The 17,898-nt window shown below is 41.7% G+C and overlaps 1 protein-coding gene across 2 annotated transcripts in view; it reads left to right on the forward strand.

Annotated features, from left to right (window-relative positions):
* LOC137649483 (uncharacterized) overlaps positions 1-17,898 on the forward strand; it is a 742,412-nt gene that overhangs the window by 97,689 nt on the left and 626,825 nt on the right. The gene's annotated exons all lie outside the window — the stretch shown is intronic.

The following is a 17,898-nucleotide window of genomic DNA, read 5'->3' on the forward strand; positions in this document are numbered from 1 at the left end:
AGGAAGGTGACTTATTCCCCGAATAGTGTATGTTGTGCAGCGGAGCATGAATTTTAATTAATCACAACTTTCCTTTCACAGGTAGCAGCGACGTAAAACACAAGGCCGATGGCTACAGCCGCCCTGTTCGTTATCCTGCGCTTCATGTGGTAGCTCGTGAGCTGCCCACGTTACGAGGTAGCATTAGCTGTCAACCTTCAACTTGATGTTCCTCCTTCGAGGGGAACTTCTCTCTCTCTCTCTCTCTCTCTCTCTCTCTCTCTCTCTCTCTCTCTCTCTCTCTCTTTCTTGCAAGAGAGATTTTTTACACCTACACTTTTTTCCCATAGAGCTGGGAGAAAGCATGCCTTAGGTCTTGTGGGAGGACTTCTCTCTCGTTCACAAGAGAGAGATTATTACGCCTACGCTTTTTTCCCATAGAGCTTGGAGAAAGCTTGTCTTAGGCGATGTCCTTCTTCGGAGGACTTCTCTCTCGTTCGCAAGAGAGATATTATTAAGCCTACGCTTTTTTGCCATAGAGCTGGCAGAAAGCTTGTCTTAGGAGATGTACTCCTTCGGGAGGACTGCTCCCTCGTTCGCGAGCGAGATATTTTACGCCTACGCTTTATTCCCATAGAGCTGGGAGAAAGCTTGTCTTAGGCGATTTCCTTCGGGAGAATTTCCCTCTTGTTCACGAGAAATAACTTGTAGGAGTTTGCTGATCCACCAGGGACGGTGGCAGGGCTTTCTCTGAAGCAGGTTATCCCTTCGGGGGAACGACTCTCTCGTTCTTGAGAGAAGACCGCCTCTGGGCATCAGTGGTCCCCTGTTACGCTTATGGTTCTCCTTCAGGGGCGGAGCGAGAGCCTTATCTTAAGCGACGTTCTCCTTCGGGACAACAAACCTCTCCTGGGTAGGTGTTATCTTTGAACCTGCTGGTTCTCCTTGATCCTTCGGGGTCTTGTTATGATCACCCTTTGGGCTGGCGTGATTGTGAGCCTTCGGGCTCTCGTCATGTTGATCCTGCGAGTTCTCGTGACAGTAGGAGTCCTTAAGGACTCCGCTTGAAACTTTCAGGTTTCAGTTACACTGAACCTTCGGGCTCTCGTAACGATGGTAACGTTGAGCCTGCGGGAACTTGTACCATCAATCACGCTGACCTTTCGGTGTCACGTGACAGAGGAACAAGCTACGCTGACCCTTCTTGGTCTCATAACATTAGTTACACAGAACCCTTGGGCCCTCGTAACTTTAGTCACTCTGACACTTCGGTGTTTTGTGACAGGAAAACTTCGGTTTCTCGTTACGCTGACCCTTCGGGGTCTCGTAACATTAGTTACGCTGAACCCCTGAGCTCTTGTAACTTTAGTCACTCTGACACTTCGGTGTTTTGTGACAGGGAAACTTGGTTTCTCGTTACGCTGATCCTTCGGGGTTTTGTAACATTAGTTACGCTAACCCTTCGGAGTCTTGTAACATTAGTTACGCTAACCCTTCGGAGTCTTGTAACATTAGTTACGCTAACCCTTCGGGGTCTTGTAACTTTAGTCACTCTGACACTTCGGTGCTTTGTGACAGGGAAACTTCGGTTTCTCGTTACGCTGATCCTTAGGGGTCTTGTAACATTAGTTTCGCTGAACCCTTGGGCTCTCGTAACTTTAGTCACTCTGACACTTCGGTGCTTTGTGACAGGGAAACTTCGGTTTCTCGTTGCGCTGACCCTTCGGGGTCTCGCAGCATAGGCTACATTAGGCCTTTGGTCTCTCGTGCCCTTAGTCACGCTGATCCTTTGGGGTCTTGTGACAGAGAAACTCCCGTTTCTCGTTTGCGCTTATCCTTCGGGTCTCAAAACGCAGTTCACGCTGAACCTTTGGGGTCTCGTGATCATAGTCATACTTATATGACAGAGTTTGCGGACTCTCGTTGTGTTGATTGTTCGCGCTCACACAACACAGGGTATCGTGAACCTTCGGGTGAACGTAGCAGTGAGTACCCTCGCCACACTGAGAGCTCTCGCGCGCAAATTTAATGCGCATGACCAAATTGGCGTGCACGTCTAATTTGGGGTGCACGACCAACCTTATGAGCGCATGGCCGATCTGGCTCGCACGACCAACCTTATGCGCACACGACGGGATTGGTGTGCATGACCAAATTGGCACGCACGACCAATTTGGTGCGCAACCTGGCGCAACCTGGCGCTAACCACCGGATTGGCATGCACGATCAAGTTGGCGCCCACAATCGGATTGGCGCGCACAGCCCATGTGGCACACACGACCGATTTGGCGCGCACGACCAATACTGCTCTCACTCACGACCATATTGGCGCCCACGACTAACCTTATACGCACGAACAACTAGGCGCACACAATCAGTTGGAAGTGCGCGAACAACTCTTATAACAGAGTTTTCCTAACTCGTTGCGCGAAGTGTTCACGTGTGCACAAGAGTTTCAATCTCTTGACATCGAGTTTTCGAACTCTCGTCCCGTGAAGTGTTCGTGCGCACCCATCGTCATCAAGAGTTTTACTCTTATTACAGAGGGATGCCTGTTGTCTAGGGGTTTCCAACTCTCTACAGGTAACTATGACACAGTTCCTTTGGGTCCTGGTCACGTAACACGATTCCTGAAAATTCCATCAGGAATCGGCGACAGAGTTCCTGCGGGTTCTCGTCACAACATCCCTTAAGGTCGTGAGAAAGGAATTCACAAATATATTCTGAACCCCTAGGGTCTCATCCGAATCTCTCGGTTTCCGTGATCCAGAGTTTTTTCTGAAAACTTTATGGTCGACCTCCCCCCCCTACGGGATGGGTCTTCCAAATGTGTGACTTAATACATCACTTTACACTCTCAGCTGATTACTATGTCAGTTAGTCTAGTTTTGTCAGCACCGATCCTTTCGTTTTCGAACGAACCACCATCATCTTCCCTCCACCTTCCCACCTCGAGTGGTTTGGTTAGCAGACGGAAATTAGTGCGGAATGAAAAAATTTCTTTACATTCCTGTTCATTTCCCCTGGCAGGCCTTGCCTGAATTAGAGGGTAGTTTTCTCACTAGTGAGGAAGCGTTCGATAGCAACTCCTTCGGGTAAGCGGTCGATGGCAATTATGTCTGGTCTTCTTGAAGCAAACCCCCACATGCGAGACTTCACCCTTTTCGGGAAACTCGTTCCTGAGAAGTTTTACAGAACTTCAATGGGTGTTGTTAAAACTTCAACGAAGGACGTAAGCCTTTCCGGAGCATGCACTCTAGCCAAGACAATACCGTGAGTTTATTGTCTTAAACTTGGGTTCTACCTTTTGATGGAGTCAGCCTCCCCCGTCATAGTACCCTTGCTACAACGACTTGCCTTTTTACACGATAGGCTTCTGAGACTTTTTATTCTATCCTTGCAGGGTTTTTGTTTTGAACAATTAGTTTTGAAGGAACATTGTTACCTGACGTTAAAAGAACGATAGCAACAGCGTGGGCAACTTTTCATTACGTTTAGGAACGTTCCAAACCCCGCCCACAGGTAACCAGACATCCGTTTGTGTAATGAATGCTGGCTAGCCCCTCACGTAAAGAGGAGGGGTAAACCAAAGGGGAAATGATCGCTTCTATAACTGTATATTTTGTTTGAGAACATGTGCGCTCTCATTCAAGAAAATATTAGTCAACGATCAAAATTCCTTGGGAAATAATGTTGCGATTCGTCGCACATACATTATTCCCGCAACCGGATTCGTTGCAAACGTTTCCTAGAGGCAGAGAATACCCATGCGCTAGCGCAAATGGACAAGTACATATATGCGTGCAAGCGATCTTTCTGCCTATAAGGGCTACGTACATCTTGCAATTAGAACTCCGCTCTATTAAGTTGAATATTTATATCCCTTACTGAAACCAGGTTATTCAGTACATTACTTGGTTACTTTCCTGTAACCAGACATACAGCATTTACGGTCTGCTTCCTTATAGGCAGTCTTAGTCTCCTACAAAGACTTTGTATGGAAACTTCTCATAAGCATATCTGTTCCCTAGTAGGGAACATTTAATATAAATGCTAGTTTACCGATCAGAGACGGAGAAGTACGAACGTTTTTTGTCCTTAGAAGGAGAAACCTCCGTTATGAAAGTTTTCAACGTTCTCCAACTGAGTTCCGGACACGACTTTTAAGTCTAACTATGCATGTATGCTTGTCATGCTCACAGTTCGGTGTTACTACTCCGTAGTAGGCTTATGCTTTTTACCCATCTAATAATGCTGTAGATTGAAGATACGTCTCAATCCCTTCTTGGGTTTGGTTGGATGCGTTCGGTGATTACCGTACAGTCTCTTGTCCGGAAAGCGATCTCTATGGAGATTGGCTATTATAACATAAGCTGTACTGATTAACTGGTTTACCGTTTGGTATCGGTCTTATTCGGCCAACCACACTCGATTAGTGGCAGTGGGAAGGAGGACAGGTTGTTCCCCTTCATTGCAAGAACGTGCAAATAGTTACACGTCTCGACATCATCTCGAGATGTATTTACAGTATTGCTATGCACTACCCCCCTTGCCACGGGACAATCCGTGGGTGATGGGTGGCAGACAAGAGCTTCTGCAAAGAGGCCTGTCTTTTCGTCTTCCCTCTGGATCTGATTCTCTCTTTAATGCATCAAAAGAGGGGGGGGGGGGGGGGGGGGGGCCATATGCCACACCATTCCAGCCTCGTCTGTTGGCATGATTAAAAAAGGTACAAGCATTCACCATCTAGCAGTACGAAGCCTCAGAAGGACAGACGACAACTAGCTGCCCCCATCTGCTTGCGTCATTCCTGGTACAGGAATGTGCTTGCAAAACCACCCAGATAGTGGGCTCCTAGTGTCTTGGAATCATCTTGTATCCAACAAAGTTTTAACTTTGTCGGGTCCCCGACTGTGGTTATGCTCGCAGCGGCCCTGAACTTCAGGCTCCCGCTCGACCGTTCCCCAGTCCCGGAACACCTGGCCCTCAATCAAGATGTATTCCATGATCAGTGGGGCGGCCTAGTGGTGTGCCCTTTTTCCCCCATTCGGTCTGGTGAAAAAGTCCTCAGCCAAGTCAGGATAAGCAAGATCTTATCAATGACTCCAATAGCTTCGCTATGGTTCCCGGACCTTCTGCAGCCCCTGACGGAGTTCCAATAGCTTTGTTATGGCAACCCGCAGAATGGTTCCCGGACCCTCTACAGCTCCCGACGGAGTTCCGAGGGATCTTCCTCCACACCTCGATCTTCCAAGCAGCCACATGCTAACACTTTCCTAAACCGTAACTTTGCTTCGACTTCACGCCTGGGACGATCCTACACCACCTCTCTCAGAGAGGCCTTTCGCAACGAGTTGCCGAAAAGATGTCTAGGCTTCTCAGACACTTTTCAGCATCGGTCTTCCAGGCGAAGTGTTCGGTCCTTTGTGACTGATGTCGTGGAAGGGGATTCTCTCCCATCGATGCCTTTATTAATACAAGTTTGAGATAACTTGTCCCCCATCAAATCTCAACCTCCTCCTGGGAACGCGGTGGTCCTTCAGTCTCTGAAGTCCCCTCTCTACGAATCTTTATGCCAGGCAGCAGATCGCTTCCTTACATGGAAGACGGCCTTTCTACTCACTTGGGCTTTGACCAAGAGAGTTAGTGTGTTGTATGATCCATCTTCTGATGTCTCCAACTCTAGGAGACGGGGAGAAGTAATCCTCAGCGGCGTACCTGAGTGGATTGCCAAGACTCAAAATCCGAGTTTGCTGTACCCTAGGTGCAGCCCATTTCGAATAATATATATATATATATATATATATATATATATATATATATATATATGCACACATATATATACACATATACACATACATACATACACATATTTACATACATATATATATATATATATATATATATATATATATACAGTATATATATATATACTATATATATATATATATATATATATATATATATATATATATATATATATATATATATATATATATTTTCTACATACACACACACATATATATATTTATACATATATATATATATATATATATATATATATATATATATATATATATATATATATATTCAGTATATATATATATATATATATATATATATATTATATATATATATATATATGTATATATATATATATATATATATATATATATATATATATATATATATATATATATATATATATATATATATATATATATATACTGTATATATATACAGTAGGGTCCCGAATTATGCTAGAATTTGGTCAATCAATAACCTCGTATAAATGGAAAATCGCATATTTCGAAAAACACAACTTACAGAAATAATTACATTTGGGCCATGGCAACTTGCCTATTCAAACGTGTTTACCACCCATTTCCAATACTTAATATGTATTATACTGTATTATTTTATATCAAATTGTTCTTGTAAATAAATTAAACATTTAATATACTTTAAAGTTCTAATGACTTGAAAAAAAAGGTTAAAGTTACAACCAGGATGTGTGTAAACACCGTATATTTCTTGTTATACTGTAACACGACCCAAAATACAGACAAATTTTGTCATATCTATTGTATAAGACAACTGGTGAATAGCAAAACCGTCACTGTATAGAGTAGCTTTTGTTGTATCATTGAAAATCCTAATTTCCAATGTTAAACTTACCCGATGATCATATAGCTGTCAGCTCTGCTGCCCGACAGAAAAAACCTACGGGCGGAATACGCTAGCGATCGCTATACAGGTGGGGGTGTACATCAACAGCGCCATCTGTCAAGTAGGTACTCAAGTACTCGATGTCAACAAAGAACCAATTTTCCCTCTGTCGTGCCACTGGCAAGACCTACTAAATACGCCGTCCCTAACTGGATTTGTTTTCACAACGATTTGGTGAAGTACACTATTCCAGTTTTGAGCTTTCGCTATGCAGGGGTTTTTTCTTCATTTCAAACTTGAACTCGTTTTGGATAGATTTAATTATGGTGACGAAGAGAGTATGGACTCTCTTTCACTTTTAAATGGCCGACCCTTCCCTTAGACGGAAGTGTGTTTAGGTTTTTGGTAATTTTGCTTAACACGTTATAGATCCATTTATTTTATATCTCTCCGCCTTTTTAGGCCTCTTCGGTTAACTTTCCAATTATTAAAAACTTATAATTTTTTATGTTTGTTTATATGCGACCTTTCCTAATAGTAGGCGGTCCTAACTTGGAACCGAAGTTAATTAACATTGAGCCCGTTATATCGTATTTAACCTTTAAAGAATTTAATACTTTTTTAATTTTAATGTTTTATGGAAGAATTTCTTTGATAGTCTCGTACTGTTTTCAAAGATGAACTAACGTTTAGTTTTTAGTCTCCGCAGTTGTTGACGTTCAGAACGTTCAACTTGCGCTCTATCGTTACGATAGAGAGAGAGTGTATCACGGTTTCACTTTGCAGTAAGAGTAAACCGATTCTAGCGTTTCGTTCATTCTTTCTTAGCTTAAATGGTTTAAATTCTAAATAAAGGAACTTTTTATTTGGGAAACCTTTCAGTTTTTTCCTTTAGCAAATAACATGTTTTAACGATATATAATTGGGCTCTTCTCTCAGGTGCTAAATCAAGAGAGAAGAGAGAGAGAGATAGAGACGGAGGGAGAGAGAGGAGAATAAACGTTTCGTTCAAGCGGGTAACGTTCTCGTTTTTTTTTTTTTACTCCTCTCCCTAGTCGCTGTAGGGGAAGAAGGTAAAACGTTTCTAGGGTTTTATTCTTGTTCCCAGGCTTTATGCGGTGAGAGATTGTAAACGTAGTTTATTTGATCTAGTGTTTAGTCTCTTTTCCAGCCACTGAATTCTTTATCTTTATTTATGTTTTTCTGTTGCATTGTAAAACTGTTTTCACAATTACTACCTTTTAATGAAGGATAGGATTGCGTGTTTCAGGTAGAAATCAGTTAAAGTTTCGATTTCAGTGAAATAAGTGCAAACAGAAAATCAAAAGTGATAAAGTGATATGCGCAAAGTGTTACAGTGTTGCGTCCGAGGGTTCGTCTGTTCGTGCCAGTTGTTCACCTAGTCCGGGACCTCTTACAAGCTCCCAAGCCCAGGGGAGAAGTAATGTCGAACGACTTATGGGTTCCACAGGCCTTGATCGACGAACAGACGTTTTTCCCTCCGTGGTTTCGGGCGTATCTACACACGTTTGCCGACGTGAGATCGCCCCACCCACACAAAGACGAGAGAGCCCATTTATTCCTCGTCTGCGGAAGAGGTTTCTCGTAAGAAACCATGGACCAAATCTTGCAGCTTTTAAGTGCAAGTCGGTCCCTTCCGCGCAAGTCCAACGGCCTAGGTGTAGCCACTGGGTCAGTTCGGACTCGCTGCAGTCATCCGACGACTGCACACCTCCCAAGAGAGGCAAGGTGGTACCGCAACAGGCAGTAACTCCGTCTGTTGCCGCACCAGCTGTTTTAGACCCTCAGTCACAACGGACAGTAGCTCCGTCTGTTGCCGTTTTTTGTAGACCCTAAGTGGTCTTTACTGCAGTCTATACAGACTCAGTTAGCTGCGGTTATGCAGGAGTTTCGTGCGGAGAAGGTTGACACTGCTCTCGTTAGCCTACAACCTGCCACTGTTGTGCGCCCAGCTCACGCTGAGGCTGCCTGCTCCCACACTCCGGCTGCGGAGAGCTCCACCTCCGATGCGCAATCGACCCTGCCAGACGCATGTTAACGTTAGCCGACGTGCGGCTCCCTCCGTTAACATGCGTGAGCTACCGCATCAGCAGTGGGAAGGTGGAGTCAAGCTGCCGTGTTTTGACGCGATGCGTTAGTTTCCGCAACCCACGGCAGTCCCCACCACGCACCACCACTCTGCTTTGGTTGTTGCCTGCTCCCACACTCCGTCTGCGGAGAAGGTTGACGATGCACCCGTTTGCCTACAACCTGCCACGGTTGTGCGCCCAGCATGGCTGCCTGCTCCCACACTCTTGTTGTGAGAGCTCCTCCACCCATGCGCAGTCAACCCTGCCAGACGCATGCTGACTCCCACAAACACACGGAGCACTCCGTTGCCGTGCGTGAGCTACCACAAGCTGCCGTGTTTTGACACGGTGTGTCAGCCTCCGCAACCCACTGTGGTTACCGCCACTCGCCCGCAGCAGACTAGTCAGTCAGGAGTTGAGGCTTCCCCACACAGCTTTGGTTGTTGCCAGCTCACAGACTGTCAAGCAGTTACATGACGTTGCCTTCTGGTCTGCTACTAATGCACCAGTGCTGTATGTCCTCACGCACCTGTTGTGGTTGACAGTTCAGTTTTTGACAGTTCACAGACTGTCAAGCAGTTACATAATGTTGCCTTCTGGTCTGCTGCTTTTGCACCAGTGAGACCCTCACTGAGATAACCTAGCTTTTCTCGGACATGGTTCCTGTAGATGAGAAAGTGCTGTTCTCCCTCCTTCTGATATTCCTTTGAGGACTCTGTCATTTGGAGAGGAGCCTTAAGCTGCTTAGCCTCCTATGGACTTTAATTAAAGCATAACAAGGCTTCCAGGGATGGTAAATGGTTCCGCTTCAGTCGCTAACCCCGTCTGTTGCCACACCTGCTCCCATAGACCCTAATGAGCTTTGTTGCAAGACATGCAGTCCAAGCTTGTGTCCTTGATAGAGGATTTTTTACGGAGAAGAACCTTCTAGCCAACAACCTTCCTACCGGTTGGTTGTACGCCCTGTTGACGCTGAGGTATCCTACTCACGTCCGCCAGTTGAGATGGTTCCTCCACCGGTGCGACCCAGTGTGGGTTGCCAGTCGCACGTTGACGTTAAGCGACTCTCGGAGGTGGTTGTGGACGTTCAGTGTGTCACTAGGAAGACGTTCAACAACCAGCAGAGGTGACTTGTTGTGACGCAGTGCGGCAACCTCAGCAACCCTGTAGGGGGTTGACTGCACAACCCAGACAGTCTAGACAGTTTCGGGTTGACGCTGTACTTCCTCGCGTCCCCATGGTTGACAGTTCACAGACTGTGCAGCAGTACCATGATCTTGTGTCCGGCTCCGTCACGCATCCACCAGTGCGACCGGATTCAGCGAGTCAGACGTTGCCCACTCCGTTGCCGTTTCCTCATCAGTTTCGGATGAGGAACCCTCTGATGAGGACATTGCTGAACAAGACGATCAACCTCCAGCCCTGCTATCCATCCAGAAGATGCTGAAGAAGGAACACTGCCCTGTCAGGCTGTGGATGAGTCTGGTTAGGACACTGTCATCCATGGTTCAATTTGTGTCACTTGGAAGACTACACCTCCGTCCTCTTCTGTATCATCTAGCTTTTCACTGGAAAAGGACAAGACGCTAGAAGCGGTCTCGATCCCGGTTTCCGGAAAGATAAAGTCTGGTCTGACTTGGTGAAAGGACTTTATCAACCTTTGAAAGGGTCTTCCCCTGACTGTTCAGACTCCCAACCACGTTCTCTTCTCAGACGCATCGGACGTAGGCTGGGGTGCGACATTAGGCGGTAGGGAATGCTCGGGATTATGGAACTCGAGTCAAAGGACAATGCATTTCAACTGCAAGAAGCTTCTGGCAGTACGTCTGACCTGGAAAAGCTTCAGGTCTCTCCTTCAAGGCAAAGGGGTGGAGGTGAACACGGTCAACACCCTGCTTTGACGTACATCTCCAAGCAAGGAGGGACCTACTCTCTGACATGGTACGAGTTCGCAAGAGACCTCCTCTCCTGTTCAACAGGTCTAGACTTTTCACTAGTAACGAGGTTCATCCAAGGCAACTTGAATGTCATAGCAGATTGTCTCAGTAGGAAGGGACAAATAATTCCAACATATTGGACCCTCCACAAGGATGTATGCAAGAGACTTTGGGCCACCTGGGGCCAGCCAACCATAGATCTCTTCGCAACCTCGATGACCAAGAGGCTCCCAATACTTTGCTCACCTATCCCGGACCCAGCAGTAGTTCATATAGATGCCTTTCTACTAGATTGGTCACATCTAGATCTATATGCATTCCCTCCGTTCTAGATTGTCAACAAGGTACTGCAGAAGTTCGCCTCTCACGAAGGGACAAAGTTGACGCTAGTTGCTTCCCTCTGGCCCGCGAGAGAATAACTCACCGAGGTACTTCGATGGCTAGTAGACGTTCCCAGAGCACTTCCCCTAAGGGTGGACCTGCTACGTCTGCCACGCGTAAAGAAGGTACTCCAAGGCCTCCACGCTCTTCGTCTGACTGCCTTCAGAATATCGTAAGACTCTCGAGAACTAGAGGTTTTTCGAAGGAGGCAACCAGAGCGATTGCTAGAGCAAGGAGAACATCCACCCTTAGAGTCTACCAATCGAAGTGGGAAATCTTCCGAAACTGGTGCAAGTCAGTAAGTCTTTTGAGACCACGAAGGAGCGTCGTTTGGTTACACCTGGTTGGAATTTAGACGTGGTTCTAAGATTCCTTATGTCAGACAGGTTCGAACCACTTCAATCAGCCTCCCTGAAAGATCTCACCTTTAAGACTCTTTTCCTGATATGCTTAACCACAGCTAAAAGAGTCAGTGAGATTCATGCCTTCAGCAAGAACATCGGATTCTCATCCGAAATGGCTACATGTTCTACAACTTGGTTTTCTAGCCAAACACGAGCTGCCTTCTCGGCCTTGACCAATATCGTTCGATATTCCAAACTTATCGTATGGTTGGAAATGAACTAGAAAGAGTATTATGTCCTGTAAGAGCTCTTAAGTTCTATTTTAAAAACCTTTACGAGGCCCGTCTGAAGCTTTATGGTGTTCAGTTAAGAATCCATCTTTGCCTATGTCAGAGAATTCTTTATCCTATTTTATCAGACTGTTAATACGAGAAGCTCATTCCCTTCTGAATGAGGAAGACCAAGCTTGGCTGAAGGTAAGGACACACGAAGTTAGAGCTGTCACAACTTCCGTGGCCTTTAAACAAAATAGATCTCTGCAAAGTATATTCGACGCAACCTATTGGAAAAGCAAATCAGTGTTCGCGTCTTTTATCTTAAGAATGTCCAGTCTCTTTACGAGAACTGCTACACTCTGGGACCATTCGTAGCAACGAGTGCAGTAGTGGTGGGGGCTCCACCACTACAATTCCCTAATTCCAGAACCTTTTTAATCTTTCTCTTGAAATATTTTTGGGTTGTCCGGAAGGCTAAGAAGCCTTTCGCATCCTACTTGATTTGGCGGGTGGTCAAAATCATTTCTTGAGAAGCGCCTAGATTAGAGGTTTTGATGAGGACCTTTAGTATGGGTTGCAACCCTTCATACTTCAGCTCCTAGGAGTCGCTCAGCATCCTATGAGGATCGCGAGGCTCAGTAAGGAAGACGTACTTAAAAAGGCAGAGTAATTGTTCAAGTCGTCTTCCTTACCAGGTACTTATTTATTTTATGCTTGTTATTTTGAATAACTGCTAAAATGAAATACGGAATACTTAGCTCATAATAATGTCAACATGTAATGCTGGTCTCTACCCACCCCCCTGGGTGTGAATCAGCTATATGATCATCGGGTAAGTTTAATATTGGAAAATGTTATTTTCCTTAGTAAAATAAATTTTTGAATATACTTACCCGATGATCATAAATTAAAGGACCCACCCTTCCTCCCCAATAGAGACCCAGTGGACAGAGGAGAAAATTGGTTCTTTGTTGACATCGAGTACTTGAGTACCTACTTGACAGATGGCGCTGTTGATGTACACCCCCACCTGTATAGCGATCGCTGGCGTATTCCGCCCGTAGGTTTTTTCTGTCGGGCAGCAGAGCTGACAGCTATATGATCATCGGGTAAGTATATTCAAAAATTTATTTTACTAAGGAAAATAACATACTGTATTATCAAAATAAAGGATATTTTATATCACGAGTTTCCTAAACACGCCAAAAAGCACAATGAAAAATGACGACCATTGTTTTGTTTACGTTTATCTCTGATCATAACGAAAAACGAACGCATTTACACATCTTTGTATTGGTTAGTTTTATATGATGATTTTGTTATTACCAATGTTATTCTGCTTAATTTTTTTTAGAACTTCGAAATAAATGAAAAAACGTTTTCCTTTATGACGCCACCTGAAACGGAAACCTTCCATTTGTTTACTGTACGCTTCATCTTCGATCATAATAAACAAACGAACGCATTAAACACACATGATTAAAGTGATAACTATTGATATTAAAAGCATTTAGTAAACACTATGTTATTACAAATATTTTACTTGCCGTATCCATATAAATTCCTAAATTCGTAGCAAGGCAGGAAAACTTTTTTTTTTCATACATTTAGTCAACAATAGGAAAGAGCCGCTATTAACAGTATGGTAATTTACGATAATTCTAAACTGTTACGAAAGATAATTGTCCTTTCCATATCCAAAATACTTTTCTTAGCTGCAGTTATAAGTCAGCTTGTACCAACCTCAATTATGGAACCATTTGGACAAAGATAAAAGAAGAAGAAAGTCCTAAGCCGGTTTTTAAAGTCATCGAACAATTAGGTTACCGCTAGACCGTTCGATATGATAGAGATGGTGCGAGATTAGAGAAGTAAGGAAAATTGAATCATGCTTGATTTTTAATAAAACTGAACTTTGTGAAACAACAAAGATTTCATTTGTTCGAGAGAAAGAGAGAGGTAAGAAATGAGGGGGGTAGCGAAAGGTATCAGAGAGAGAGAGAGAGAGAGAATGATGGTTTTAAATTTACTAAGCAATAAATATGATATGTTATAAAACATTGGTGCTTATGTAATATTAACTGTATAGATGGTTTGAATAAGTTAAGAAATGGTATAAACAATGCTTTGTTATTGTATTCGTACGCTCATATTCTTGAGAGCTAGACATCAGCTGATCTGATCACAGCAAAAAGTTAAACAACAATAAGTTAGCAATACTCGATTTATAAAACATTTCCGAAATTTAAAACAAAAGTACAGGGTTTTCCCAAAGCACAATTAACTATTTAAATAGTAGCAATTTTCTAGAATAAAGTGAAGTTTCCTAAAAATAGTGGTTTGCTGACAAAATTGGATGTCATATTCTAAGCTACGATTGAAATGGAATTACACTCGGTATAATTTTTTGTTTTATATTTAATTGACGGTTTTTAATAAAACCTATTTTGGGTTCTTCATCCACAGTATATATAAGTATTGTATAACACCAGAGAGAGGGAGAGAGAGAGAATCAGCTGTTGTAATCGAATGCCATCTTTTTGTTTCTTGAACCACTTGAAGCGATGAAATGATCAACGCAACTAATAATAGCCATGTTAATTTCATTCTTAAACTCAGGTTGTAATATGTGAACTAAGATTTTATTTCTTACACACATACAGAGAGAGAGAGAGAGAGACTTGAGTCTCTCTCTCTCTCTCTCTCTCTCTCTCTCTCTCTCTCTCTCTCTCTTGGAGAGAGGATTTTATAATTACACCTTGTACTATACAAAACAAATCATTGTAAAGCAAATCTATACTATTTAGAAGATGACAAAATATTGCCGAGTTGTTACCGAAATTTACGCTATTCACTGCCGATAAACGAACCCAGCCTACGTGTGAAAACCTTGAATACCCACAGGGAAAACTAAAGCTTTTATATATTCTATACTAAATAAAAATAATGCTTGAATATACCTTCATTAACAATACCATTAAAATTATCGAAAGGTTATAGAAAGATAGATTGCCGAGAATGTAACCACAATTCTGTTTACATTTTGTCAGCTGGGTTCGCATAGTTTAAAGTTGATTTCATTGTTGATATGGAATTTTTTCCTTAAATAGTCTATTTATTATGAAATTATGTTAATAAAATGTAAGATAAATATCGTTTGGTAATATTTATTATCAAGCACTGTATTTAGGGCTACCAATATACTCAAAAAGACAATAGATTTGATATATTTTGTAGTGCTTGACTTGCAGACTTTGAACAGCTATGCAGAAACATTTTTTTTTTAAACTACCGACCGTATAAATGGGGAATCGCATAATTCGAACACGCATAATTCGGGACCCTATTATATATACAGTGGTACCTCTACATACGAATTTAATCCGTTCCAGAACCAACTTCGGATGTAGAAACTAATTTTTCCATAAGAATACATGGTAATTCATTTAATTCGTTCCTCAGCCTAAAAACCCATAATAAATCCTCAATAAATGGCTACACATAATTACACATAACAATAACATTACTGCATAATATGTAAGAAGCATGTAAAAAAGATAATTATAAAGAAATAATACATAAAAAATGTGTTTTATTGCCACTTTACCTTAGAGACAGGCCAATGCAGGTGTAGGATTTGCTACGCCAGAGACGGACGATCGGCGAGAAGGTAGACATGGTGTTAACATGTTCTTTAAATAAATACTCTCTCTCTCTCTCTCTCTCTCTCTCTCTCTCTCTCTCTCTCTCTCTCTCTCTCTTGTTCTTCTTCACTGTTAGTGTTAGAGACGAGAGAGAGAGAGAGAGAGAGATTAAACAAAAATGAGAGATTAAACAAAAATGAGAGAATACACAAATATGTGTTGCGTACATATGATTTTTAACAGCGTTAACGAGTTGACAGACAGTTGAATGTAACTAAAAAAAACAGTATCAGCGAATCTGAATTCCTTTATTAACTAAAACAAATATTGATACAAACACACTCGTGTGCGTATGCGCAAACACACACGCACGCACGAGGAGACACGATCGGCGAGGAGGTAGAGATGGTGACTGCGATAACATACCGTAACTTACACTACGGAAATTTTAATCTAACTTAGCTTATTTATTTTTTCTTTTAGTTTTATATTTCCTATTTTTTACATTTTTTTCTTTTGATTTTCTATTTTTATCACTTTCAGTTACGAGTTACGGTATGTTATCGCAGTCACCATCTCTATCTCCTCCCCGACCGTCTCTCTTACTGCGTAGCAATTCCTGTTTTAGTTAATAAAGGAATTCAGATTAGCTGTTATTACTTTCTTAGTTACATTTAATTGTTTTTCAACTCGTTGACGCTGTTAAAAATCATATGTATTCTAAACACATTTTTGTTTAATCTCTCTCTCTCTCTCTCTCTCTCTCTCTCTCTCTCTCTCTCTCTCTCTCTCTCTCGGAAAAAAATAATAGACGTATCTAACACTATAACAGCGAAGAAGAAGAAGAGAGAGAGAGAGAGAGAGAGAGAGAGAGAGAGAGAGAGAGAGAGAGAGAGAAAGAGATTTTATTTAAAGAACATGTTAATGGTATGTTTAGAGAGAAACAGAAAAAGAGAGAAGTCTTCTTTAAAAGAGCTTGTTAATGCTATCATGGTTTTCTTTGCTTCACTTTTTTCTTTCTTTCTGTTCATCACGCCGGCCCTTCTCACAAATGATCGTTGCCAACAATCTCTTTGTCCTTTATCCCTATCAACAAAAGGCATTCTATCTCTTCCAGGGTATTGCTAAGATGTTTTGTAATAATGGTGATCCCCTTCGATGGTTATTTGCTTTAATGGCTGCCTTCAGCTTGATGATCCTCGAGATAATAGGCCTATTCCGGCCATATTGTTTAGCCATACAGTATCACTCACATGCACACTGCTCTCATGTTTTTCTATAATTTCTTGCTTCTATTCTAATGAAAGAATTGCCTTCTTCCTGTACTGAAACTTAGCTTCTTAGGCATCATGATTATAGGTAAAATCAAAAAGGAAATGTGAGAAAAGGAAGAAAATAAGCACTGTTAATAACAGACCAAACAGAGGACAACCACACGATACACACAAGAATAAAGAACGGAGCACTCGACGCTCAATGGCGTAATGTTTACTTCGTGTGTCGAAATAAAATTCGGGTGTAGAGTCAAAAATTTGCTCGAATTTTACTTCGGATGTTGGAAAATTCGGATGTAGATACGTTCGTGTGTAGAGGTTCCACTGTATATATATATATATATATATATATATATATATATATATATATATATATATATATATATATATACTGTACATATATATATATATATATATATATATATATATATATATATATATATATATATATACTGTACTGTATATATATATATATAAATATATATATATATATATATATATATATATATATATATATATATATATATGTATATATATATATATATATATATATATACACACACACAGTAATCCCTCACCTATCGCGGTTAATGGGGACCAGAACCAACCGCGATAAATAAAAAAACGGGGAAGTAGGTTCCCTCCCTATTTTTGGAATACGTACATTTTTGTGTGTACATGTACATATATATATAATAACAATAAGTGTATATTAACCCTATAAATGCATATGTTATCATTAGAACATTAAAGAATCATGTAATTAAATATTGATAATACAGTATAATTTATATACTGTACATAAAATAAAGTACTGTCCTATATAAATACTGTAATATAAATACAGTATTTAATACATTACGTATACTGTATGTACATTTACATTTTATACATAAATAATGTAGATAGTGTAAGTGTACATGTACATACATATGTAGATATAAATAATGTACGTGTATACTGTATACTGTAGATATGTTTTTAGAACACTTTTATTCTTATAACAAGATACGTAACTCACCTCTAACAATGACGATGATCTTGATAAATGATGATGATCTTGATAAATGACGAGGAAACACCTGTGCAGTATGATGGAGGTGAAGAAGATGAAGATGATTTACTGCACAGGTTAATGAGAGCTTTACTGCTCCTCAGGTGACGCCTTATCGTCAGTTGATAGAGGCGGTGGATCGTCAACGACAGCTTCCAATAGAGCTGGAGAAACTGCAGGAGGTGGCGTAGTGGCTCCGTGGGAAGCCGGAGAGGCAGCAGGAGGAGTATCTGATGCTTCTGCAGAAGGTT

The sequence above is a fragment of the Palaemon carinicauda genome, chromosome 1, assembly GCF_036898095.1.
Source record: "Palaemon carinicauda isolate YSFRI2023 chromosome 1, ASM3689809v2, whole genome shotgun sequence".
Lineage (NCBI taxonomy): Eukaryota > Metazoa > Arthropoda > Malacostraca > Decapoda > Palaemonidae > Palaemon > Palaemon carinicauda.